Source organism: Periplaneta americana, chromosome 1, assembly GCF_040183065.1.
Source record: "Periplaneta americana isolate PAMFEO1 chromosome 1, P.americana_PAMFEO1_priV1, whole genome shotgun sequence".
In the NCBI taxonomy this organism is placed as follows: Eukaryota; Metazoa; Arthropoda; class Insecta; order Blattodea; family Blattidae; genus Periplaneta; species Periplaneta americana.
This window is the reverse complement of record NC_091117.1, coordinates 189,052,072-189,079,708: the sequence shown is the minus strand read 5'-3', so window position 1 is coordinate 189,079,708 and position 27,637 is coordinate 189,052,072. Positions and strand designations below refer to the sequence as shown.

The 27,637-nt window shown below is 35.6% G+C and overlaps 1 protein-coding gene across 1 annotated transcript in view; it reads left to right on the top strand.

Moving 5' to 3' along the window:
- LOC138705433 (probable G-protein coupled receptor No9) overlaps positions 1-27,637 on the top strand; it is a 1,480,426-nt gene that overhangs the window by 220,414 nt on the left and 1,232,375 nt on the right. The gene's annotated exons all lie outside the window — the stretch shown is intronic.

Below are 27,637 nucleotides of genomic sequence, written 5' to 3'. Positions count from 1 at the left end.
ATCTACACAAAAGTTCCTGGTGCAACAACACATTACAACTAGTAAACATCAGGCCAACAAACAACTAAATTCCAAGCAGAGACAATTGTTTTTAACACAACCAACAACATCGAATGTAAGATCTGAGTTTAACATCGACCTGTGCCGTTCTCTCATCTCTGCTGATATTCCTCTCTACAAACTAAAGAATAAGGTCTTCAGGGAATTCCTTGAAAAATATACTCAACATACAATCCCGGATGAGTCAACACTTAGGAAGACGTATGCTCCATCCATCTACGATGAGACAATACAGAAGATAAGAGATGAAATTAAAGATAGTTCAATTTGGGTTTCCATTGATGAGACTCCCGACAAAGAAGGTAGACTTGTTGGTAATGTAGTTATCGGTTTGTTAAGTGAACAATATTCTGAACGAATTCTTTTACATTGTGATGTTCTAGAAAAGTGCAATAACAAAACTATAGTTAAACTGTTCAACGAAGCTATGGGTATCCTGTGGCCAAAGGGTATTATGTACGATAATGTGTTATTCTTTATTAGCGATGCTGCCCCTTATATGGTCAAAGCTGGACAAGCATTATCTGTTGTATATCCTAAATTGACTCATTTTACTTGTGTGGCGCATGCATTTCATCGTGTGGCAGAAGTGGTCAGAGACAATTTCCCTAAAGTAGATTTGTTGATTTCATCAGTGAAAAAAGTATTTCTCAAAGCTCCCAGTAGAGTTAACGTGTTGAAAGAAATGTACCCTGAAATTCCATTGCCACCAAAGCCAATTTTAACTAGATGGTGTACATGGCTAGAAGCAGTTGAATATTATGCCGAACATATAGACTCTATTAACAATGTTCTCCTTGCATTGGACTCTGAAGATGCAGTCTCAATTGATACTGCGAAAACAGTTACCTGTGACATAAGTGTGAAGAATGACTTAGCTCACATTCAGCATACATTTTCATGCATCATAAAAACGCTCAAAAGTCTCCAAAATAGGCACCTTTCACTATCTGAAAGTTTTGAAATTATAAATAGTACTGTGGAACAACTGAATCGTGGTAGAGGTAAAGTTGCAGATGCAGTAAGAGCTAAGGTGGACACTGTACTTTCAAAAAACCCTGGATATGAAGAACTACAAAAGGTTGTTGCTGTGATGAGTGGTGAATCAACAGTGAAGATTAACTTGGACTTATCCCCAGCAGACATTGTGGAATTGAATTATGTACCAGTTACTTCTTGTGACGTCGAACGCTCTTTTAGTCAGTATAAATCTATCCTCAGAGACAATAGAAGAAGATTCACTTTTCAGCACTTGAAAGAAATGTTTGTAACCTATTGTTATGGTAACAGACAATAAAAATTGTGTTTTGTTGAAACTACATTGGAAGATAAGGTACGTCCATTATATTTTTTGTTTAGTTTGATTAAAATGTACCAATATTTAACGTACATAGTCATTTTTTTATAATTTTAAGTCCATATTTAATTCCATATTTTGGTAAAAATCCATATTTAATTCCATATTTTGGTAAAAATAACTACATATATATTTACATATTTCATATATTTTTAGTCCATATAAATCCGTTCCCTGCTAATTACATTCAATAATGACAATAATAAACACAAATAATAAAAACATTAATAATTAATAATAATAATCATAATAACAATAATAATAACAGGGAGAATTCTAAATCACGATCACTTCAAATAATATTTAAAGTAAATCTAAATTGTATCTTAACTCTAAGTTAAGTCTGCAGGTAAAGCATTCCAGTCCCTGATAATACGATTATGAAAAGAAAACTTTCCAATGTCCGTCCTCTGTCTTCTTTCCCTCAATTTATATGAGTGGTCGTTCCTTGAAGAGTAATTTGGCGGCTGCAACCTATTTTATAGTTGAAGTAGTAGATACTGGTTGGGCACCGCTCTTACACACTGGCCAAATTTTCATGGGAAATTTCCTTCCCCATGAGGACTCGAACCAATGCTAATTTCGTAACTGTAGTCCAAGGCATAACGCGTTAGATTACGGCTCTACGACGAAGCTAGATTAATGTTAAAATATTATGTAGGCCTATATGAGAAAAAAAATATATGTAAAGTTTAAGTAGAAATAGTAATATAAGGCGCCGTGTATAAAATTAATTTAGCAGCGTTCCGTGCAGCATGGCCGCAGATGATTTTTTGCCGAAATACATTACTTTACAATTTACGTTCCATTACTTCATCTTGCTATAGCCAACTTACCTGTGGGAATAGTCACTGTTAAAATGATGATTTGTCCATCTTCTCACCAATAACAGCGTCTTTTATGTTAGTTCATTAGAGTTGCATTTGCTCTCGAGGATATTGTCTTTCCGCTACAAGATGGACAGTCATCAGGAAGTGCCGTGAGTCAAGGTGAAGCGTTGCATTTTTGTGCTCCAGATTTCCATAAGCACGCCACTCTTATCGGACGCTTCCACGCACGCGATTCCCTCAATTAACAGATTCTGTGCGGACGCCCTGCCATGACCGAGTATCCGCGATGGATGTATTTCGCTTACTTGGCATGCTTCTGCCATCTCTTTGAAGTTGAGATAGTAAGATGTTTAGTTTTTATTGCCGTAGTAATGGGTTGTTAAGAAAACGAGTGAGAGAGAGAGATAAAGGGGCAGGCAGAATTTCCTTCTATTGTCATGGAAATAAATGTGCATTTTGTATGCTTGGGAATTCCCATTAGTTGCTTTCAGATTGTTCTTTTCGTCTTCCTTTGCTTCTTATTTTATTGAGTTCATATCTTTTTTCATTTCTTTCTTCTGTTTGTTGTTATTTCACTTTTTTGCCTCTTTTTTTAATTAATGTTTCTATCATTTTTTTCTTTCCTTATTTATTTGATTTTTATATGATATATATAGGCTTCGTAATTCAGCTACCTATAAGCTGGAATGAAGTTGCTTGATTCGAAGTATATGTGACGTCATAGCGCAGGTACAGTTACGTACGTATACAATAGTAATATGCGTTACAAGAGCGGTATGTTGATGTTTTCATGTTCTCGGAAATTAAAAAAGCTCAGCTACGTTTCGCTTTTTCAATCTTTTCCTCGAACATGAAAACAAACATACCGCTCGTGTATCGTACATTATTTTGTGCGAAGATCGTTTATTACATACCTGAAAGACGAATTTCTAATTAGTTGTAATGAAATCTCCATGTTGGTTTCTGTTCAATGACGGCAATTTTGGAAAACAAAAATATCTCTCTTCAACATTGTTGCTATAAAATGTTTTCTGTGTTTACTATATTGCAGCAGGCCGTGATATACGTCTGTCTTTTTTCCCCCAGTCTATAAATGCGAACTTAAAACAAACGGTAAGGTTATGTAATGATTTATTTTTCATTTTAATATTTTAACAATATTATTTATATAACATATTGCAGTAATAACATCGGCATCTGGAATCTTGTTGATTTTTTCACGGCTTCCTTAATGTTACTTGCATCACGATTGCAGTAACTTTAGTGGAGTAGTAGAGTTTACTTAATTTTTGCAAATATTTAAAAACAATAATTAACAGTGCAATTTAGGTGAAATTGCAGTGGTAAGTTTCCAATTTATAATTATTACTATGTTAAACGTCTCTAAAAATCATATGTTAAAAGCCTAAAGCAGTAAAATGAATGTCGCGCTTAAGCGGTAAGAAGAGGGAAATTGTTATGTGTGTTACGTTGGGAATACTGAATGTGGTATTTCATACTTACCGCGTATTGGTTCTGTGCGGAAAACAAGCAAATACGCACGATCTCGCACAAAATAGTTTTGCACGCTCTGCCTCCTCGCTCTAATAAGTTGAAGCAGGGACGCAGTCATAGTGAGCAGTCTTATCGATCACTGCTCTTACTAGTCGTATTATTTAAATACCTACATCTTTGTGGCTGATTGAAGATTCATTGCAGAGGTAAAATGCCTTGGGTAAGACGCTCAAGCGTGTAATATTGCAGGGCATAGTTGAGGATATTTGAACTAATATTTTCACTTAAAATATAGACAACAATATATATACATTGTTTAAAGTAAACTTAAAAGTGACAAAAGCAGTGCACTGAAGGACATTGCAACACCAAAAGGCACAGAATGCGTATTTAAAAAAAAAAAAAAAAAAAAAACTGAAAATTATGAAGACATTAACTCCACGTTTAGCATGTATTTAAAAAAATCTGAAAATTATGAAGATATTAACTCCACGTTTAGCATGTATTTGTGTAGCCTACCATAATGTTCAGTGCCAACATCCCAATTAATAAATAACATAGTCTATATTTTAGGGACTTTTTTTTAGGAAAGTACATAGAAAATTTGTGGGTTTTCAGTAATAAGCGACATATGCAATATTCTAATGAAACACGAAAAAATATCAGACAATAGGAATATCTTTTACTACATCATGCACCAATAACGTCATGTGCTATTGAAAGAATTTCTTGCAATATAAAATTATTTTAAGTTACATCCGCATATGTTCAAGTTCCATAACTTACGATTGCACGTTATTAACTTCAAAGATCACGACGAAAATCAACATCACGGCTCAAGCATGTGTTTACTAGTATAGCTTCACTGTACTCCGCGAACACGAAGCGAAGACCTGTTTGCTTATATTCTTATCCGTCGCATTACCTATGTTCGGCATCCTATATACCCAATGTGTCTTGAACTTCAGTCTTTTGGTGGCTGGAATACGAAGCCTAGATGTATATACAGTATGTATGTATGTATGTATGTATGTATGTATGTATGTATGTATGTATGTATGTATGTATGTATGTATGTATGTATGTGTGTGTAAGTATGTATGTGTGTGTATGTATGTATGTATTTGTCGTTAAGCATTACTTCCTTGCGAGATGATACTTCACATATTCTTTATACAATGCCATTCCTGCCTTATTACATAGCAATTTATGCAAATCATAACTTACTTCTTTCTCTCTTACACTCATGTTCCCTTTAAATATATCTTTGTCATCTCTCGTTCAGCATCCTATCTAGGCCTCTCTATTATGTTCCCATTTCTCCACTACTGGCACCCACACTTATATTCTCCTCTCACTTCACTTCACTTCACTTCACTTGCCATTGATATCCTTGTCCTACCTACTATCTACTTTATCTTTCTATTTTCTCTCACTACTTCCCCACTACACCAACTCCTTAAATCATGATGTTTCTTTTTACTATTCACCCCTCTTTCTTCATCACTGCCCCCTGTAACCGTTTCATTTTTCTTTGCCTGCCTTGCCGTTGTTTTTTCCTGACGCTGCAACTCTCGTACTCGCTTTGGAATCGCTCCCAAATGCTGACTGTCCGAATTATGACGTGTTTGCAGAATTCCGCTACATGTTGATACGTTCTTCTTGTCAGATGACGTCACTGTCTTCTCCCGAACGCTTAAGTTTTCTTCTTTCTGCATTCCATGTCTGACTGTTGAACTCCGTGGAGAGCTTACCTTGCTATTTTCAATGCTCATCGACACTAATCCCCTAATTTTCTCCTTCAGGACTCTCCTATTCCTCTCCATTACTTTCGAATCTACTTCCGGCCTCCTTAATGCTTCCGAGACATTTTTCTACACTAAAGATCAAGTTGTTAATCTTTAATTTGTCTCTACACAGTTTTTAAAATTGACCTCTTTTCCTAGCTTCTTTCAGGAAAGGGACCAAAACTCGTATTCTGCGTCTTACTTCATGACTCCAGTCACTGTCCATTCTAATGTAAGTGTTCCCTAGCAACTTTCTGTTTCTCACGATCTTATCCTTCGTTATCATGATCTTGAATTTTTAACCAATATAGGCCTAAATTAATCTGGATTACGATTTAGATTTCTTCTCCCTATTCTAACTACACTGGAAGCTCTTCAGTTCGACAGAAAACAAGTTCGAAATCCTTTAGTTCGACTGCGTACGTAGGAGAATTAGACACGCCCCTATACAGGCACTAAGAAATGGGTTTGCCATTTGAATGGGAATTGATTCTGTCTTTTGTAGTGATACTTTTGTTAAAGGAAAACAATATTAGTACATCCATATTTAATTACTGATTTTTAATTAATGAACTCTTCTTTTTCTATTTGAGAATTGTGCCTTTGTGTGAGATGGAACTGTCGAACCCCACTGTGGTACTAGAAGCGCTTACACAAGTCTCGGGGCGAGCAGGAAATGCACGTACAGTACTGTATTCGTTGATGGACAACCAATAAGAATTTGTATTCATTTCACCTGCCACACCCACTACCCTTATTGGACTGAACTTTCAATTCTGTTCAGTCGAACTTAGGAGAGTCCACTGTACTTCCACAATTTGTCCGTCGCCCAAATCCATTCCAAAACACTCCCAACACACTCCTATTATCCTTTTGTATGTTTCACCACTATGTTCCTTCCTTTTTTTTTCTACTCCAAAATATATATCACGTTCTTTCTCCTCTTGTCATCCTCTAAGTACTCCCATTTTCTTTTCAAGCTTTCATTTTCGTGTTTGATTTCTTCCATCTTCTTCCTCATCTCCGCTGTGATCTCATTCATTGCTACTAAATCTTGTTTCATTTCAATATCCTCCATTTCACTCAGACTTCGTTCACTTATTACACAGGTCAATGCCTTTGCTACGTTACTTCCTCTGACTTGCGCAAGTCAATGTCTACACTCGGCTGCCTGCTTAAGACTGTTTCTTTGATTTAGCATTTATTTCTCTTCCTTTTTTATTTCTTTCTTTACGTTTATTTCCGTCGTTTATTTTTATTTCTTTACCATCTTCTGACTTTCCCTATTTGTTTTCCTCGGTGTCTCCCATTTCCTTCTTCGACATTTCTAATGTCTTTTCCAGTGGCGTAGCATGAAATTTTGAGCAGGGGAAGCTAATTCAAGTTGTCTTTCATGCAATATAAGAAAACGTATTACAAAAATAGTCTTAAAATAAATAGTAGTCTATTTCAAGTCAGCAGTCGAGGATTGGTTGGAACATCGTAAGTAACACCAATAAGGAATGACCTCAAATGATACGTAGTAAAATATGATTTCACGGTTTACACATATCTCTTAACAAATAGACATGTATACGTATAACATTAGCTCACTCCCTGTCATACTTAGAGAAATCACAATATTAGTATCATTACGTAAGTATGCGTCTGTCTTTCGGTTGTGTCCTTCATTGACAGCAAGGGAGTCGGTCATTTGTTTTTTAAATCACACTTTTGTTCGTAAGTCAGTCTTGATAATATGTACAATTGTCCCTAAAAATTCAAGTAAATTAGTGTCAGGAACTGTTATTTCGCTCATTATTTATTATATCAGCCACAATGCACACTAACACTTCAACTGAACACAACTGACGAAAAGGGATAACTCGGAAACTACTTATTTTCAATGTTAAAGCTAGCTTCTTGCGAGCCTTGCGACTAGGGTAGTATAGCTGGAAAGGGATAGAAAATCTGCGGGATGGATTACACAGAAGAAACCAGTCTGCTGGGAAGCTGGTGTGTGCAGACTTCTTGTTTACTGCTGCATCACAAATCACAATATTTAACGCGTAAATATAAATTCTATTAAAATTAATAAATAATTTTCTCCATAAACTGTAGTTTTAGTATGAAATTATTATTCACTGGGGAAGCTAAGATTTTTAGCTTACATTGACGCTACGCCACTGGTCTTTTCTTCCTCCCACCAATGAATTCTCATACTACGCAAACTATCAATCTGATAAGCCACCGCAATAATTCACTGGTTGATTCTAATTGGCTGACAGATCACTAATATGGGAGATAGCGTAGAAGCTGGTCTCTATCTGCCACTTTTCATTAATGTGCTGGTTGAGTTTAGGAGGTGAACTCAACCGATTTTCACGAGAGGTGCTGAAATTTCCTCATTCTCTTTTATTACACAGAAAAGTCAATTTTTCCAAAGAAAGGTTATAATAATTCTCAGTAAATAAAACCTTATTTGAAGTTTTATTTCTCCTCACTCTATATTTCTATTGCATCTGTACTTTTTAATGTGGATTCCAACAGATTCGTGTCCCTGGAGTCTCTCGACTACGGAAATAAAGCCCCTGCAGATAAAGCGGATATTCAATTCAAGACACATCCCTTATCGTACCAATAAGACGCCCGTCATCAAAAGAAAAATGGGGGTTAGGTGGAAAGGGATTTAATAACACCCCACATTGAAGTATATAAAATATACGGTGGAAGCTCTTTTATGATCCGGTTAGATATGTTTGTCCTTGGATAAATAAGATTTTGTGGAATCTTTGTACAGGAAATTTATTCAGAGTGGTCATGGCGCATTGTAAATGTTCTTTTCCTTAATAATAATTATAATGTGGTAGCATACTAGCATTGTAAGATGAGAATTGTTAGAGTTTGTGAAATTCTTCTTATATAACAAAAGTGAAAACAAAGTATTTTCAATGAAAGTGGGCTCTCCTTTAAGCCGTAATGCCTAACCAATATAAGCTACAAATATCTACATATACCGTAAAAACTTGTGAATAAATTAAATAGATGTGAAAACTACAAATGGAAATTGACAATGCCAAAGGAGTAATATATAAGAGAAAGAAACAATTATACCCTCCGTAGTTTTGCAGACGACGTGGCACTTTTTATTGAGATATAGGGTAATTTGCAAAGAAACGTAACTGAATTAAGTATTAAATTGGTATTTTATGTCGCATGGTTAGGATCTAGGACAATTAAAGTTTAAAATGTTAAGATCAGATCCCATTTTTTTCCATGAAATATATTTCTTCCATTTATGGATAAACATTTAGCTCACTATTGCATTGGTACAGTTTTCCTTACGTCGGCACTTGGTATTCCATTTACTAGCATCTCGAAAATTAGCTTTATAGTGTTTAATTATTAACGAAAACTCGTCAAATAGCTTTGAGATTGCAACGGACTATGTCCAGTTCTTTGCAGCACAATAAACAAAAAGAATAATTTTTTGTTTTTCATTTTATGGATCATAAATCTTCGATCATTTTTTTTTCAAAATTTTAACTCTGCACACAATTAAAAAAATGTTGGTCACTCTGAACGGCCACTATGTCACAGTAGGAATTTTTATATAATACACCAATAGGCCTATAGCATAATGTGACATTTCCAATGGTTTTTTTTAAACAATTTATTGATCGATCAGCGCATTTAGCGCTATACAGATCATTTCTAAAAATTATAAATACAATATATGATACTGAATTGAGGGCAGCCTAGATTGGGCTCCTCAATGAACAAAAAATAATTGTTAATAAGTAATTGTTTACATAGGTTGGTGTGATGATAAATTTTGATTATAATATGAGGTCCATTGGAAGTCGGCTCTTGATTCTGGTGGGAAATGTGGACTTCTTTCCGAGAGAGTAATGGACGGCGCCTGGAACATTTTCTAGGTTGTCATAGAACTTCTTAGCTTGTGAATGGATAAACTGTTTGATTGTGTCAATACCAGTTTCTCTGTGTAGTTGGCTGTTACGGACAAACCAAGGAGAATTGAGTGAAATTCGTAGGACTTTATTTTGAAATGACTGGATGTGTTTAATTTCACTTATTGCAGCTCCTCCCCAGACAGGACAGGCATAAAGCAGTAGAGGTCTTAATAGAGATGTGTAAAGTAGCATGCAATTTTGTAGCTTTAGAGATGATTTCTTGTTGAGGAGCGGATATAATTTAGCGAGTCTTGAGTAGCCCAATTTAAGTTTGTTGTTGATGTGATGTTTCCATGACAGACGGCGATCTAATTGCACTCCAAGATATTTTACAGCTTCATCCTTTGGTTTCCACGGTATCACGTTGGTTGAAAGATTTATGCATGGAGGATTAGCAGGACGACACAAAGTAAATATCATTGCTTCGCATTTATTGTAGTTCAATGCGATGCGCCAATTTTCAAGCCAAGGGCATATGATGTTTAAGGCTTCCTGAAGGTGATTTGAGGCTATGTTAATGTTGCGATGGGTTGCATAAATAGCTGTATCGTCTGCATACATAGCAATTTGTGCAGTTGGTGTTGCAGGAATGTCCGAGGTATATACATTGAATAATATCGGACCTAAGATAGATCCTTGTGGAACGCCAGCTCTAATGGGTCTAACAGAGGAGTGAGTACAACCCACTCTGACTGAGAATGTGCGATTTGACAAGAAACTAGTCATTATGTTGCATAGGTAGTCTGGAACGCCGGACTTGTGTAATTTGTACCGAAAACCTTTATGCCAAACTCGATCAAATGCTTGAGTGAAGTCAAGAAATGCGACTGCAGTCTGTTCTTTGTTTTCAAAGCCCTGTGCAATTTGTTCAGTGATACGAAGCACTTGATGGTTGGTAGAATGATTTCGACGAAAGCCAAACTGATATGGAGGTAGGATGGATGCTTGAAGTAGAACAATGGTTTTTACAAATGTATAATTTATGTCCATTTGCATAGCATAGTGGTCTAGAAGTGAGACCATCAATATTTTCACACATATATTCCTTCGGAATTATTTGTCCACTATTTATTGGTGTTATATAGTTTTAGTAAATTAGACGATAAAACTTACAAAAAATGTACCTATGAATGCCAAATAAGCTATTTTTGAAGTAACTTCCTTGGACAGCAACACTGAAGCTGAAAACATTTAGCAGATAACAATTGACTACAGAAACTGGCAATTTTCCTGGCTAGAATCGAGCTAGTTTATATTTTAAAACACAGATGGCACCTCTATGTATCCTCAAGAGGTGGATGCATGAACATAACCTCCAAAATTCTAGCTCTGGTGTCGACCTGGTTGCCGAGTTGATATAGCGCTGGCCTTCTATGCCCAAGGTTGCGGGTTCGATCCCGGGCCAGGTCGATGGCATTTAAGTGTGCTTAAATGCGACAGGCTCATGTCAGTAGATTTACTGGCATGTAAAAGAACTCCTGAGGGGCAAAATTCCGGCACATCCGGCGACGCTGATATATCCTCTGCAGTTGCGAGCGTCGTTAAATAAAAATAACATTTAACATTCTAACTCTAGTTCAAGAAATCACTAAAGGTTTTAACAATAAATCTTATACTGCAGCTTTTCTACTAAACATTGCAAAAGCTTTTGACTCCGTGTGGCACTATGGACTACTTTATAAATTACTTCCCCATTTTCCAGATGCTCTTACAAGACTTATTGCGAGTTATCTTCATCAACAGACCTACTGCGTTAAAGTTGACGGCCATCATTCTACTGTGTATCACATTAATGGCGGAGTTCCTCAAGGATCTGTGATTGGCTCTATCCTCTACGGTATATATACTGTACTTCTGATTTACCAACATCTCTACATCAGTGTACGGTGATGACACCATAATTTACTGCATCAAATGTCATCCAAATGAAGCTATTACTGCCATTCAAAGACATGTTAGTTTCATTGAATGATGGTTCCTGTGCTGGAGAATACAAATCAACCCTGACAAGTGAGAATCCATAATTTTTACCAAGTGCACCAAAATACCTGATAGTAAAATACATTATATGGTCAATCTGTACAATATCTTGATCAAGTTAAATATTTAGGAGTCATTCTTGATGAACGCTTACTTTGGACACAACACATCAAATCTATTGCTGTTAAAGCTACTGTTCGCACTTTTCAAATCTATTCTTTACTACGATCTACTGTGCAGTTTGAAACAGAAGACAAATCTCTATGGACAATTAATTTTTCCAATTCTTACTAATGTTTTTCCTGCCTGGTTTTTCGGTCTACCCTCAAGCCACTACAAACAACGCAAAATAGAGCTCTTCGGATCATCCATGCCTGCGATTGGTTTACAAGCAATAGACAAGTTTATAAAGAGGATGTTGACTATCTGCACACTCATCTTCTACAAGCTGCAAGACACTTCTACCAGAAACTTAATTCTAATGACAATCATTTCATCTCATCACTAGGAAGTTATGATCCTCGATAGTTAATCAAATTCAGGACACCTAAATCCATAATTTTTTCATTAAGCTTTTAGCACAGTCTAGTATATACGGTCACGAAGCTCAATACGTAGTAAATATGCATCCATAGTTGCTAACCACTAGGATCGCTACTATCGCCTCATTACAGACAATGCGAAATAGTACCTGCACAGTCTATTGTTTCTGGTACCTTCATAAACTCAAGCTTCGTGACTGTATATACACGTACTAGACTGTGCTTTTAGTATATTGACCGGTATTTCCTTTATTATAAATCTAATGTTATCACCACCACTGAATTCTGAATCAGTGGTTTTGTCCCACTTAGATTTCCTCTTATGTTGTTACTTACTTACTTACTGGCTTTTAAGGAACCCGGAGGTTCATTGCCGCCCTCACATAAGCCCGCCATAGGTCCCTATCCTGTGCAAGATTAATCCACTCTCTATCGTCATATCCCATCTCCCTCAAATCCATATTGATATTCTCCTCCCATCTACGTCTCGGCCCCCCCAAAGGTCTTTTTCCCTCCGGCCTCCCAACTAACACTCTATATGCATTTCTGGATTCGCCCATACGTGCTACATGCCCTGCCCATCTCAAACGTCTGGATTTAATGTTCCTAATTATGTCAGGTGAAGAATACAATGCGTGAAGTTCTGTGTTGTGTAACTTTCTCCATTCTCCTGTAACTTGATCCCTCTTAGCCCCAAATATTTTCCTAAGAACCTTATTCTCAAACAACCTTAATCTCTGATCCTCTCCGAAAGTGAGAGTCCAAGTTTCTCAACAATACAGAACAACCGGTAATATAACTGTTTTATAAATTCCAACTTTCATATTTTTTGACAGGAGATTGGATGACAAAAGCTTCTCAACCGAATAATAACACGCATTTCCCATATTTATTCTGCGTTTAATTTCCTCTCGAGTGTCATTCATATTTGTTACTGTTGCTCCAAGATATTTGAATTTTTCCATCTCTTCGAAGGATAAATCTCTAATTTTTATATTTCCATTTCGTACAATATTCTGGTCACGAGACATAATCATATAACTTTGTCTTTTCGGGTTTTACTTCCAAACCTATGGCTTTACTTGCTTCAAGTAAAATTTCCGCGTTTCCTCTAATCGTTTGTGGATTTTCTCCTAACATATTCACGTCATCCGCATAGACAAGAATCTTATGTCGTTAGATTGTTAAATATTTATGAGTAAGAATGATTTTTTTAGGATGCGAACCGAATATTCGTTGCTGCAAAGAGACTTTCTAAATAAGTCAAAATTCTCTATTGCTACTTGTTGACAGGCAAAGCGTGATTAAACCAGTTCTCTTTGGTAATAGAGTATCGAACTGCGCATCAGTTAAGAAAATGAAGTTTGGAGTGAGTCACTTACCTTCGATGACAATGATTATTCATAGATATGAATGCAGCGGTATGAATATTTATTGTGCAAGTGACTCGGAGATTTCCACTTACGCTGTGTGTGTTGCAGGAACAATATTTGCTCTCCGAGTTTGAAAACGGAATGGTGTCATGTTGGAATTGCAACCGCACAACTGTGAAGTATGGGTTTTATTAATGGTGGTAATGACTTTGCTTACTAATGGCATGATACTGAAATGAATACACCTGCGCAATCCAATTTGGTTGCCCAGCACTAATAAACGGAATTGATCAATGTCCAGAACAGCTATCTGTATGAAAATACATTCCCACGTATGAGGAAAGTGCATTAATTAAATAATTCATTGAGTCCTTTCATTTATTGATTAATACAACATTATAGTAATATACGTTACAAGAGCGGTATGTTGACGTTTTCATGGTCGAGGAAAAGATTGAAAAAGCGAAACGTAATTCAGGTTTTTTAATTTCCGAGAACATGAAAAGAGACATACCGCTCGTGTATCGTACATTATTTTGTGCGAAGATCGTTTATTACATACCTGAAAGACGAATTTCTAATTAGTTGCAATGAAATCTCCATCTTGGTTTCTGTTTAATGACGGCAACTTCGCAAAACCAAAATATCTTTCTTGAACATTGTTGGTATAAAATGTTTTCTGTGTTTACTAGGCCTATACTCCAGCAGGCCGTGATATACGTCTGTCTTTTTTTTTCCCCCCAGTCTATAAATGCGAACTTAAAACAAACGGTAAGGTTATGTAATGATTTATTTTTCATTTTAATATTTTAACAATATTATTTATATAACATATTGCAGTAATAACATCGGCAAGTTGATTTGTTGATTTTTTCACGGCTTCCTTAATGTTACTTGCATCACGAATGCAGTAACTTTAGTGGAGTTGTAGAGTTTACTTAATTTTTGCAAATATTTAAAAAACAATAATTAACGTTGCAATTTAGGTGAAATTGCAGTGGTAAGTTTCCAATTTATAATTATTACTATGTTAAACGTCTCTAAAAATAATATGTTAAAAGCCTAAAGCAGTAAAATGAATGTCGCGCTTAAGCGGTAAGAAGAGGGAAATTGTTATGTGTGTTACGTTGGGAATAATGAATGTGGTATTGCACACTTACCGCATATTGGTTCTGTGCGGAAAACAAGCAAATACGCACGATCTCGCACAAAATAAGTTACAAAGTCCTTCTTCCATTATTTCATCGTTGCGGTCAATGGTTTTGTAGGTCTCGTGTTCGTTTTGTCTTCCGTTTGATTGCTCGTTTACTTGTTCGTTCACTCGTTAATGAGCGTCTTAATATAATATTGTAAATTCGACTATTAATTTATTTTTCTCATTTATTGATTAGTTTAAATCGCTAATTTGTCAATAACTTCTTTATTAGTTTATTTGCTTATTCGTTCATAAATCTGGTCATTTATCTTCAACAATTTTTATGACAGATTCGCGTATTCGCCTGTTCATTCATTTTTATTTCATTTATTTAATATACCAACGACTAAATACCGGTACTTAAATGTTATGAGATCTAAAAAGACCTTACCGAGCGAGTTGGCTCATGCTTTCCTCATTGCATTCGCATTTGGGAAGTCCGTGCTTCGATTTCCGGACCGACCAACCTGACTGTGGTTTTTCCGTGGTTTTCCACAGATAATTAGGCAAATTCGGGGGTGGAATTTTCATTGCCGCGGTCCATTTCCCTTCCTCTCCCGGTGTAGAAAAAGAATTTAGATTTCATCTCATTCATCTTCATCTCATTCCAGAGACATATCCAGGACAAGACGCATGTCTTCGTCCACTTGGGGGGGGGGGCATCCCCGCAACCGTTTCTGGATTCGTTCCCCGCCTTCGGCAATATGTCTGCCAGGATTCATTCCTTTCAAGGTCGCTTCGACAACTTGGAAGGGCCGTTGGAATGGATTCTGTGCTGCTTGGTCACCTTGGCGGTGTGAACTTAGGATGGAGGGTAGGGGGCCCCCATCGGTTGAGATAGTGAGGGGTTACATGCGGCCCGTGGGCTGGTACACCTTATCCTCATTCATCCCATAAATTCCGGGTGCACAACAGACCGATGTGGAAAGGGTCGCCCCTAACCTGCCCCTAGCCACCGGTACCTAACTTAACCTATCTAAAAAAGGCCTTATTCGTAGATTAGGACCTGAAATTAACTGTTTTGCTTGTAAAACCACCTAATTCGTTGTAGCTGTTTAACATGTACATCTGTATTCTATTTATTTTTAAAAGTAACTGTGGAATTCGCTGATACAGTTTCGCCGTTCATTGCAGCGTAAATACGTCGAATAAATTTTAAAACAAGAGAAGGATATCAGATGTATGGCACAGTGTCCTCTCAATCTAAGGCGTCAGAAGTTTGATCCCTTATCGTTCAGTGAATGAGTGAGTGTGCGTGGTTCCTTGCAAACGGTTTTCTTTTATACTGAAAAATTATATTTTAGTGATGTATCTGATTGGATAGAACCAGAACATTTTGATAACTAAGATACTGTTCTGTTTTGTATTTTTGTCTCAGTTAAACATTTATAATATTATTTATTTCAATGATGTATGTTACTCAAAGTGACGAAATCTTTCCACGCCGACCAAATGCTATTTCGAGAATGATAGGCGAGACAAATGCAACGAACACAGCGAGCGAGAGCGGCAGTTAGTTTTGTTCATCTCTACTGAGTATACTATAGTTTATGTTAGAATTATTAGCAAAATGAATGAATGAATAAATAAATAAATAGATAAATAAATGAATAAATAAATTAATAATAAATAAATAAATAGATAAATAAATACATAGAAAAATAAATACATAAATACATAGATAAATAAATAGATAGATAAATAAATAAATAAATAAATAAATAAATAGAGAAATAAGGAATAGATAGATGAATAAATAAATACATAAATAAATAAGTAAATAACTAAAGAAAATAAAAAATAAATAATTAAAAATAGATAAATAAATACATAAACAAATAAATACATAGATAAATAGAAAAGTAAATAGATAAATAAATAAATAAATAAATAGATAAATAAATAGAGAAATAAGGAATAGATATATATATATAAGTAAATAACTGAAGAAAATAAAAAATAAATAAATACCTAAAAAAATAAATAAGTGAATAAATTAGTAAATAAATGAGTAAATAAATAAGTAAATAACTCAAAAATATAAATAAATAAGAAAATTAATAAGTAAATAAATTAGCAAATAAATGAGTAAATAAACAAATAAATAACTAAAAAATAAATAAATAAGGAAATAAATAAGTAAATAATTAAATAAATAAATAAGTAATTAAATGAATGAATAAATAAACAAATAAGTAAATAACTAAAAAATAACTAAATAAATAATGAATAAGTAAATAAATAAGCAAATAAATGAATATATGAGTAAATAAATAAATTAGTAAATAACTAAAAATAAATAAATAACTAAATAAATAAATAAATAAATAAATAAAAGAAACAAGTAAATAAATGAGTAAGTAAATAAATAAATAAATAAATAAATAAATGAATAAATGAATAAATAAATAAATAAATAAATAAATAAATAAATAAATAAATAAATCAGCAATATAGGTGCCACTAATACTCTGCCTGCCAACCGATGTTCTGGGAATAAATTGATGTTTATGTGCCTTTTGAGGACTGGATGTGTCCCTTGTCTCCTCTTTCCTCTTGTGTTGTAAGCATAGGTTTTATGCTATGTAGACCACATTGATGAAGGTAGTGTCAGCTTGTTATTATTCAGTCATAACCATCACACAGGCAGAGGCAAAGCGACTTGATGATGGTGTTGTCATTGTTGGGATGCGAGATAAACATAATGCAGTGTACGTCAAGGCCTTTGAGTGGATCAAGCACCTCCCTGTACTACCGTCCAGTAATTTCAGTTCCCCGACTCGCCTTATCGAAGTCCCTATGACAGCTACGACACAAATAGAAGCAATTTATATGTGTCTTTATCCAGTGTTACCAACACTACGTCCTCGCTTTGCACCTACTATAGTGAACAATTTAGAGAACGATTTCAGACTCAATATGGTAGGTCTTACCTACAGGTCCGGGGTTTGATTCACGGTACATTACATGAAGTTTGTAATAAAGAGTGCTGCTGTAGGGTAGGTTTCCTTCGAGTGCTTCAGTTTCTGCTGCCATGTTATTCCTTTATCGTTCAGTTATTGCTATATTGCAGTTAAAATGAAACCTAAATTAAAGTGGAAAAGGCTTTGTACAATGAAGGATAACGCTTCGAAACTAATAATCCAGTTTTGAATCTTGCGTACACCACTTTTAACACTTGAATATAATTAATTGATGAACTAGTGGACTTACTCGTGCTAAATATGAAATATCTGTCAATACTCAACAATGAACACAACAAGTATGCAGACAACATAATATACTGGCACAGATATGTAGACGATATACTCATACTATACAAAGGAAACAAAAGACAAATACACAAACTACACCTATACATAAACAAATTACACCCAAAACTTCAATACACACTAGAACTTGAAAACAACAACTCCATAAATTTCCTAGACATCACCATAACAAAAATCGACAACAAACACACGTTCAAAATATACAGAAAACCAACCACCACCACCACACACATACACAACACATCTAACCACCCCACACAACACAAACATGCTGCATTTAGGACAATGGTACACAGATTACTCAACATACCCATGAACAAACAACACTACAATGAAGAAGTGAACACAATCAAATACATAGCACAAGAAAACGGATACAATCCAAATATAATAGACAATATAATAAGGAAGACAAAACAAAAACTTAACAAACACAAAAATACACAAAACACAACACAAACACAAGAACACTAGAAATACATCACACTAACATATGAAAACAAAAGCACACATAAGATCGCATCTTCATTCAGGAAACAGAAATACAACATAACATACAGAACAGAAAACACACTACAAAGACATCTCAACACACAAAAAACACAAACAAATAAATACGACCACACAGGTGTATACAAACTCACATGTAATAGTTGCGACAAGTTCTACATAGGACAGACAGGCAGATCATTCCAAACACGCTACAAAGAACACATTAAAGCTATAACCAGAGGACACAATACATCTACATACGCCGATCACATAACCAATACTAACCATACATACAATAACATAAATACGGACATGGAAATCCTACACACTCAACCCAAGAACCAAAAACTCAACACACTGGAACAATATGAAATATACAAAAACACTAAAACACATCCCGATCAAATCCTCAACACACAGATCAATTTCAGTATACACACACACTATTTGACTCCACAATTCAACACCTTCCAACAATAAAACACACCCTCCTAACAGGCAGAGAAGTTCGAGATGACGCCGCTATCTAGTAGGCTCTGATGATGGTGCGTGAAGCAGTGAAACAGCTGTAAGCCGGACAGATATTTCATATTTAACACGAGTAAGTCCACTAGTTCATCAATTAATAATAATCCAGGTAATTTCTAAAAAGTTAACACAGTAAAGAAGTTGTAAAGTTCAACAGTGATTATAAAAGTGTTAAAAGTGTAGATATAGAACAATGAAGAAGTAAAGAGTGAGGATTATTTTCTGCAAGAGAAGATTTCATACAAATTTTCTCACAACTTTGGTTTTTCCGGTCATTTACTCCTTATTACATTTAGTTAATTGTTTCTGAATAGTTTGTCGTAGAAAATGAACGTTGAATAACTACCAACTGTCTACCTAGGAAGTATTGCTGGCTCATTTTTAAGCATAGGAGGCGTTCTAACTTAACGGGCTATGACGTCATTTGGTAAACGGATGTTAGTGTCTTGTATACTGACAGTATCTGTTAAATACTTAAGGAAGAAGAAAAATTTCTGAGTGGTATTTTTATGTGTGTAAATAATATTAGCTAGTATTAGTACGGAGGAGGGTAGCTGCGAATATATTGAATAAACAGTCGTGGAAAGTCGATAAAGGGTGGTCCTCCAGCTTGGGGGTTGGGCGTAAAAACAGCTTGTTACAAAAACCCAAAATAAGCAGACGTTTAAGAAGTACAGGGCATGTAGCACGTACGGGCGAATCCAGAAACGCATATAGAGTGTTAGTTGAGAGGCCGGAGGGAGAAAAAGACCTAGAAATAGATGGGAGAATAATATTAAAATGGTTTTGAGGGAGGTAGGATATGATGGTAGAGACTGGATTAATCTTGCTCAGGATAGGAACCGATGGCGGGCTTATGTGAGGACGGCAATGAACCTGCGGGTTCCTTAAAACCATAAGTAAGTAAGGTTGTAATATAAAGTAAATAAGTATTAGTATGGATGAAACGGTTTTTTTGTACACCAGGGCGGAAGTGATCTAACCATGATTGAAGGCAGCACTAGAATGAATTAAAGTAAATAAAAAAGAAATAAATTAAAATAAATAATGAACTTTAATCTAAAAACGAATAAATTAAAATAAATAATGAACTTTAATCTAAAAACGAATAAATTAAAATAAATGATGTACTTGCATCTAAAGCCGCAAAATTGTATGAACATTTTCACCCTTCAAAATTTATTAACCTTCCGGCTGGCGAGGCGGCGCACGATGTTCACCATGCCGTGATTTTCCGGGTGTGTGTGGAAGGAATAAGTTCAGTTTATATTTCTTCTGGGCTCGCCTATTTCTCCATTCGAGTATTAAAATATAATAATAATAATAATAATAATAATAATAATAATAATAATAATAATAATAATAATAATGTGACAGCGACGTGAGATTCGAACTCACGACCAGAGTCCCGCAAGAGAGCAGGTCGCGCGTGAGTCGACACGGGTTCCACGGAGCACTGGGGGACGGCGCGCGGCGGGGAGAGGAGAGAGGAGGTTGCGACACGCTGTTCCGCGGCAGAGAGGGGAAAGTAAAGCAGCTGGTGACTGAGGAGAAAGATCCAGAGAAGTCTGGATATCCGTTATCTTCTAGGCATCTGTCGACCGACCGCCAACTCTCCAGAAACTATGGCTTAGTTATAAATACCACGCGCAAGTGAACGCGAGTGATTCAGCCCGTCAGTAAGCCAGTGTTGTTAAAGTCAGTGGAGAGCAAGCCAGACAGTCTTGTGTAGCAGTGAAGCCAGCTTCGAGACCAGAGCGCGACTTGAGTTGTGTCCGTAACTGTGGAGCCTGAAGCTCGGAGTTCGAGTGCTGTGGACCGCAGTTGAGGGACCTGAGTTCGAAGTGCAGCGGATCGTCTCTGAAGGTCTGGGGTTCGAGATTCTGTGAACGCGTGTGACTGAGCTAGAAGAACTAGCCAAGACAAAGGAGCTGTGAACTGAGAACTGACAGTTCTGTGTTGTAAATAGTGCTTTGTGAATATTAGTTAAGATTAACAGTTCATTGTTATTCGTAATAGTCCAAGTAAATTGTCATTGTCGTTTGTGGAGTGCAATAACGAACGCTGTGTTGCTGTGCGGAGAGCAAATCCCATTGTTGACGGGAGTGAAATTAAATTGTAGAGAGTGATAATTATTGTTGAGATAATAAAAATACATTGTTGTTTAGTATAATAATAATAATAATAATAATAATAATAATAATAATAATAATAATGAAGTGTATAAGAACGCTCTTAAAATATTCAGTTAGGCCTAACATGATAGAAAAGGCCGTTTTTAATGAAAAATTGTGTGGCGCACAGTGTACTCCGCGCGCCTGGTCGTGTTACCAGAAAAGACGCGCCCGCTGAAGGGATAAGTATGGTAAGTTTAACAAGATACGTAAGTAAAATGTGTAAGTAAACAAACAAAACTTATACATTATATTACCTTACGAGTAAATAAATATAATCTGTATCCAAAAAGTAAAAATAATCCAATATGGATATCAGATCGCACTTTGAAAGAATACATCGTTTGTCTCTTTAAGTATCTTTCATATCAGCCAGGTTTACATCCAACAGACTTACTAAGACTGGAATTCGGACGTCCAGGTGGAAGGGCAATGCTCCAGCCGTTCTAATGTCGATATACGGTCCTGTTAACCCACACCAAGGAACTATCTGGAGTCTCTACTGCTATCAGTTTTTGTTTTATTCTTACCTGAAGTATAAGTGGAATTTCTCGGTAAGTGGGTATAAAGTTGGCTAAGAACGTAAAAATGATCAAGAATAAAAGTTTATACTGACTGCTATAAAGGAAAAGTGGAACAAATTTAAAGTCCTCGAGGAGTCATTTCTGTATTATTACTTCACTTTACGTAGATTTTCTCACATTTTGGAGCGTTTTTAGTCCGATTCTCTGAAGAAAAGGACTTTTTATGATACACCAGGTCGTACGTTTGTTACTTTTTATGTGTACGACTTTATATACGCAGTTATACTTTAAGAGATTTTCTCAGATAATAGTTTGTGTTAGAAACTGACAAAAAATCATGTTTTTTTTTGCTGATTATGAGACCGGAATAAATAAAAAATGAAGTTTTTGTGTAAATTAAATACAACGACAAATGAGGGAAAATGAAATTTTGTTTGTTAATCTAATTCCAGCTGTTGTGGTCGATTGGATATATTATTGTATGTCAGGAAAAGCCAAACTAGGTGATGAAGAATTATTAAGAGTAATTATATTTATATCCTTTATGGTGTGTTGCGGGTTGCATCGTTCTCCTGCCGATAACAAGCAATAATATATTGCGAGTTGCATAAGCTCGTTCCCGGTAAAGAGCAAAATGCACGCAGAGTATTGCATAAATTGAAGAATGTAAACAACAAAATTTGTGAGTGTACAGAACAAAACATTTTAGAAGTGCCAAAAAAACATTATTCTCATTCAAATCGTATACTACTGGTGACATCTCTGATTACTTACATTAAGGGGTACAATAATGAAAATTAGTATGTGTAAAACACTATCCTTCTGCTATATGAAAAAAAAAATACGATTAAAAATTGCTTACATTTTTTTTAATTCTGTTCACTGTGCAGTGATGAAACGTTTCCCATATAAGTTAACTAAAAAATTATCCAACATTCTGTGATGTAATGTTTTGTGTGTATTTATACATGTCATATGAACAATATTATACAAGATCACTCCTTTAACTGTAATAGAGTATCTGATAAAAAATAAATTCGTTTAAAAAATGGTCAAATATCAGTATTTTCTTCTAACACAAGATAAAAAATTATTATTTATTAAGGAATGTAGTTGAAAGAACATGATATTGTAAACATGAGTTACAGCAATAAAATAAATGAGAGCGAACATGAAAAAGTTAACAAGTTTATGAGTTATGACGGAAACACTTCATCTCTGCACAGTGAACTGCCACCATTTTGAATTAAAAAATATATATAAATAATTTTTTAAAATCGTAAACATATTTTTTTATATAGCAGAGGAACAGTGTTTCACACATACCAATTTTCATGATTGTACAAGATACAGTAATGAAGGAAAAAAATGTTGAATATTTCCAAACATTTTACTGCTGTAAGCTGTACCTAACCCCTTAACAAGGGACTACTTCCACTTTTAATTTCAACATAAAACTTTTTTACATTATTGGGCTTCACAAATAAAATTTGTTCTTAATATTTGAGGAGAAAAATTCGCTCCGGCGCCGGGGATCGAACCCGGGTCCTTGGTTCTACATACCAAGCGCTCTGAGCACTGAGCTACGCCGAATTCAATCTACAGCACCGGATCGATTTCTCGTCCTTCAATGTTTCCCATTGTGGCCTGACTCCAAGTTAGGCATAGGCCTATATGTTGACGTATATGTCCAATGTCAACTGCCATTTTCTCCTCAAATATTGTCAATATTACAGATATCATTCTGTAGGACAAATTAATAAATCTATAATAATATAATAAAATTTGTTCTGACAATCACTTAAAAAAATAATAAAAATGGCTTTTATAACCTTTGTTGTTACACTCTAGAATTGTAGCGGAAAATTTCCTCAATAGATTCCCACTTAACGTTCCAAGTTAAAATAAAGTAATGGAAACACCGATACTAAATGAGAAATTAATTAGAAATCACTGTAGTAAGTTAATGGAAGCAATGGTAGAAACAAACCAGAGGTGAAAAACACTGTTTAATTTAAAATAGTGTTGGTCTGTGAAGCGTAGAAAACAGTTTTAGTTAAGTACATTTTCTGAATTAAGATTCCGTTATTATTCCCACTGCACGCTACACGACTTATCTAGGTAAACGTAAAAAAAAAAAGCTAAACGTTCCGCCGCCTACCTCTTAGACAACACTGCCTGTCATCTGTCGGCACTTGAAACTCACTATCTCAAAACTGTAAGTCGCCATGGAAACGCGTTAAAAACAAAATAACGCTGTGTTATCGCAATGACCTCGTTAGCAAGTCCATCCCACATCCCACGAAATTTTCTTGTATGGGTAATTACCACCTACAACCACACAACGAAGTGCGGTTATCACACCACCCAAGTCGACTGCGAACTTTACAAGACGAACGTGTTGAAAACACTGGACTTTTAAGTTACGGAACTATGATCATTAATATATTATTATGGGTGTTCGTTTAGTACTGATGTCTAAGATATACGAGACTTCAGTATTTTAACACTGCATACAGTCAAATTGGTCAAGTCTCTCCAGTATACATTATGGTGTTCCACAAGGCTCAATAATTGGTCCACTGCTATTCTTAGTAGCAATAAATGACCTTCCTAAATTCATTAAAGCTATAACAATAATGTATGCTGATGACACTACATTCAATATCAATGTGTCACAAATATGAAATACTAATATTATTAGTATTCCATCTTTACACCCTTTACACCTGATTGAGAAGAAACTGCCTACTGAAGGATACACTGGAAAGAATGGTGAACGGGAGAAGGGTTCGGGGCAGAAGAAGATATCAGCTGATAAACGACATTAAGATTTGTGGGTCATATGCGGAGATTAAAAGGAAGGCAGAAAATAAGAAAGACTGGAGAATGCTGGGTTTGTAGTGAAAGACTTGTCCTTGGGCAGGACACTATGAACGAATGAATATTACCACAGTCTACTATATACAGTCGCGAAGCTTGAGGTGATTTTTTGCAAATCTCGTGATAAAGCGCTCCAAGCGGTTAGCAACTAGAAACAATAGACTGTCCACGGTCGACTTTGGACTGTGCCGTATTTCCAGCGAGTGCTAGCTCGTTGCGTATTTCACATTGATGCTTGTGAAATGTTCGTTATTGGTTATAATGAAAATGTTAATGGCTAAAATACAATAATTGGAATAATAATATTTTACTAGAGACGTAGAAAAATTAAGTTTGTTTTAATGAAATTTATTGATCACGTTTTATTTTCAATTCTGGTGGGATTATTATTGCTTAGGCCTACTTTTTTTTTCAAAGGATATGTTTTTAATTATAGCCGTTAATTTTGTTGTTATTTTTATTTGTTACTTTACTAGAGACGTCGAAAAAGTCTGTTACAATAAAATTTATTGATCACTTTTATTTCCAATTCTGGTGTGATTATTATTGCTTAACCTCATCCCACTTTGTTAACTACGTAAGCCTACACTACAAGTACCGGTACACGTAAGTTACTCCATTAATTCATATTTCCATTATTATTGTTGTAAAGGGAAATGTAAATTAATATTTATTGGTTTCATAGATAATTATCGCTATAATCTTGAATGATTGAAACGATTATAGTAAATTTCAGTTCATTTTGCACAAACAAAAATAATATTAACCTATTTCTTGCAGGTATCTTCGAGTTTATGCTGGAATTTAATATACTTCATTAAAATAATAAATTAACTTTATGCATTTAATATTTCAATAATGGAAGGAAGGTGTTAACTTTTCCAAAAGAACACAACGAAAGTGTAACATATTTTGTCGTCTACTAGGAGAGAGATCTGCGATGATGAGGCGATAGTAGCGATCCTAGTGGTGGGCAGCTACCCATGTTTGCGTTTTTACTACATATTGAGCTTCGCGACTGTATATAGTAGACTGTGATATTACATTCCGTATATTACTCTTTTATTATTTTAGCTGGTGAGAAGGAGTAGTATCTGTCCAATTTGGACAGACGGTAAATCCGTACATAGTAAGTTAAAATGACTCAAAACTTATATAAACATTTTAAGGAGAGAAGAGATGAATGCCAGACCTACTGTACTTGCAAAATCATAGCTGCGACAGTAGTACCGTGCTGTACAGTGGTTCTGTGGTATGGGAACCCGTATTGACTACCCATTGTTTTGCTGCAGAGATCGCTAAGAATCTTGTCTAGGGTCGGGGCAGTTTGAATTGCATAAAATTCAAACACTGTACTTCGTTCGAATTAGGTCGCAACTAAATCGATTCTGCTGCACACAAATCTGTTGTCCTCTTTTGGCACACTTTTATTTTTGAAGAGGAATGTTTTGCTATATCTAGTGCAACTGTTTCTTCTACCTTGAGTGCGGTACTCTGTGTCTGCTACGGTTTTTACAAGTGAGTAATGGCATTGTCCTCCTTCCCCTTAAAATATTTATAATTATACATTTTGAACGATTTTAGCTGACTGTGTATATATGGATTTAACGCGTCCAATAAGTGACACAACGTTTATTTTCATCTTGACTATCAATATTTCGAGGCACAGACTCCCAAGGAAGCCACATGTTAACAACTGATTGACACTTCAACTAATCCCAACACAAAGCTTAGTTTGAGCTCGTTAGCGAAGAATAATAACTAGTCTCTAAAATGTTTTAGGGATCCTGAATGATAGCCTACTTCTAGGCATATTCATGACATCTGCGAAGTGACGTGCACTGCGTACATCATTATTTAGAGCAACGGTTACAGTAGGTCGCATTCTTTAAAAAGATAAAGTGTGACTAACAACTTACACTCTAAACACCAACAACATGTGAAAATTAAATAAATAGCAACACTAAAGAACAAAACCACAGACACAAATCTGTAGCAACTGAGACTTTCTACAAATAAAATATGCTGTATCTCATAATAATGGTTGTTTACACGAATCCATGGTAACGAAATGACCACAAATTGATGGGTATTAAATTGCATGGTCTACTATGACTCTGACTAACATACATGTAATTTTCCACACCTGTGGAGTAACGGCCGCGAAACCAAGTGGCCACGGTTCGATTCCCTGTCGGGGCAAGTCACCTTGTTAAGGTTTTTTCCGGGGTTTTCCCTCAACCCAATATGAGCAAATGCTGGGTAACTTTCGGTGTTGGACCACTGACTCATTTCACCGGCATTATCATCTTCATCTCATTCAGACGCTAAATAACCTAAGATGTTGATAAAGCGTCGTAAAATAACTTATTAAAATAAAAAAATAGCCTACATGTAATTTTCCTTTTTATAAAACAAATGTCGGTTTTTTTTTGTCCCTGAGTAGTAAAAGTCTGGTGAGTTTGAGTCCGGAGAACGCGGAGGCCAAGGAATTGGTCTACCTCTGTCTATCCCTCACAGGACCTTTGATTTAGAAGTCGACCAACACTGACACTGAAATGAGCAGAAGCTCCATCATGCATGATGTACTTGTTTCGTCGTATTACTAATGGCGCATAATGTAACAGAACAGGTAAGTTGTACTTTAAGGACACCTTCCATCTTTCTCCGTTGAGCCTAGATAGAATATGACGTCTCACTGAAGCGTCACCAAAAATGCGGGCCTAAACCATAGGCAGAGAGAGAACCGTTTTCCTTGCGAGGAGGCCAAAGAAAAACCATAGAATCCCCATATAACGGGGTTATGGGGGAAATCATTTACCTCCTCCTCCCCCCGTTATAGCTTGACCGTGATACAGTATGTCGGAATATGATCATTTAATAAAGTATTTTCGGGGGCATGTTTCTTATAGTGTTACATCCATATCCGCGATGTTTCGGATCGAGTTGTATTGCGCTTGAACTGTAGGTCTACTGTACAGAAACACATGCATACATCAATAAAACTACGTAACAGTGCTAACAGAAACGTTTTTATATGAAGCTTAACTTTCTGAAGATGTCATACGAAATGTAAACTCTAATTATTTATTTAATCTCATCTTTAAGTTTACACATTTTACTGGGATCACTTTTCTTTTTTTTTTTCATTATTGTGCAGTGTTATTCATATTTCTCCAAGTGGCGGCCTGAA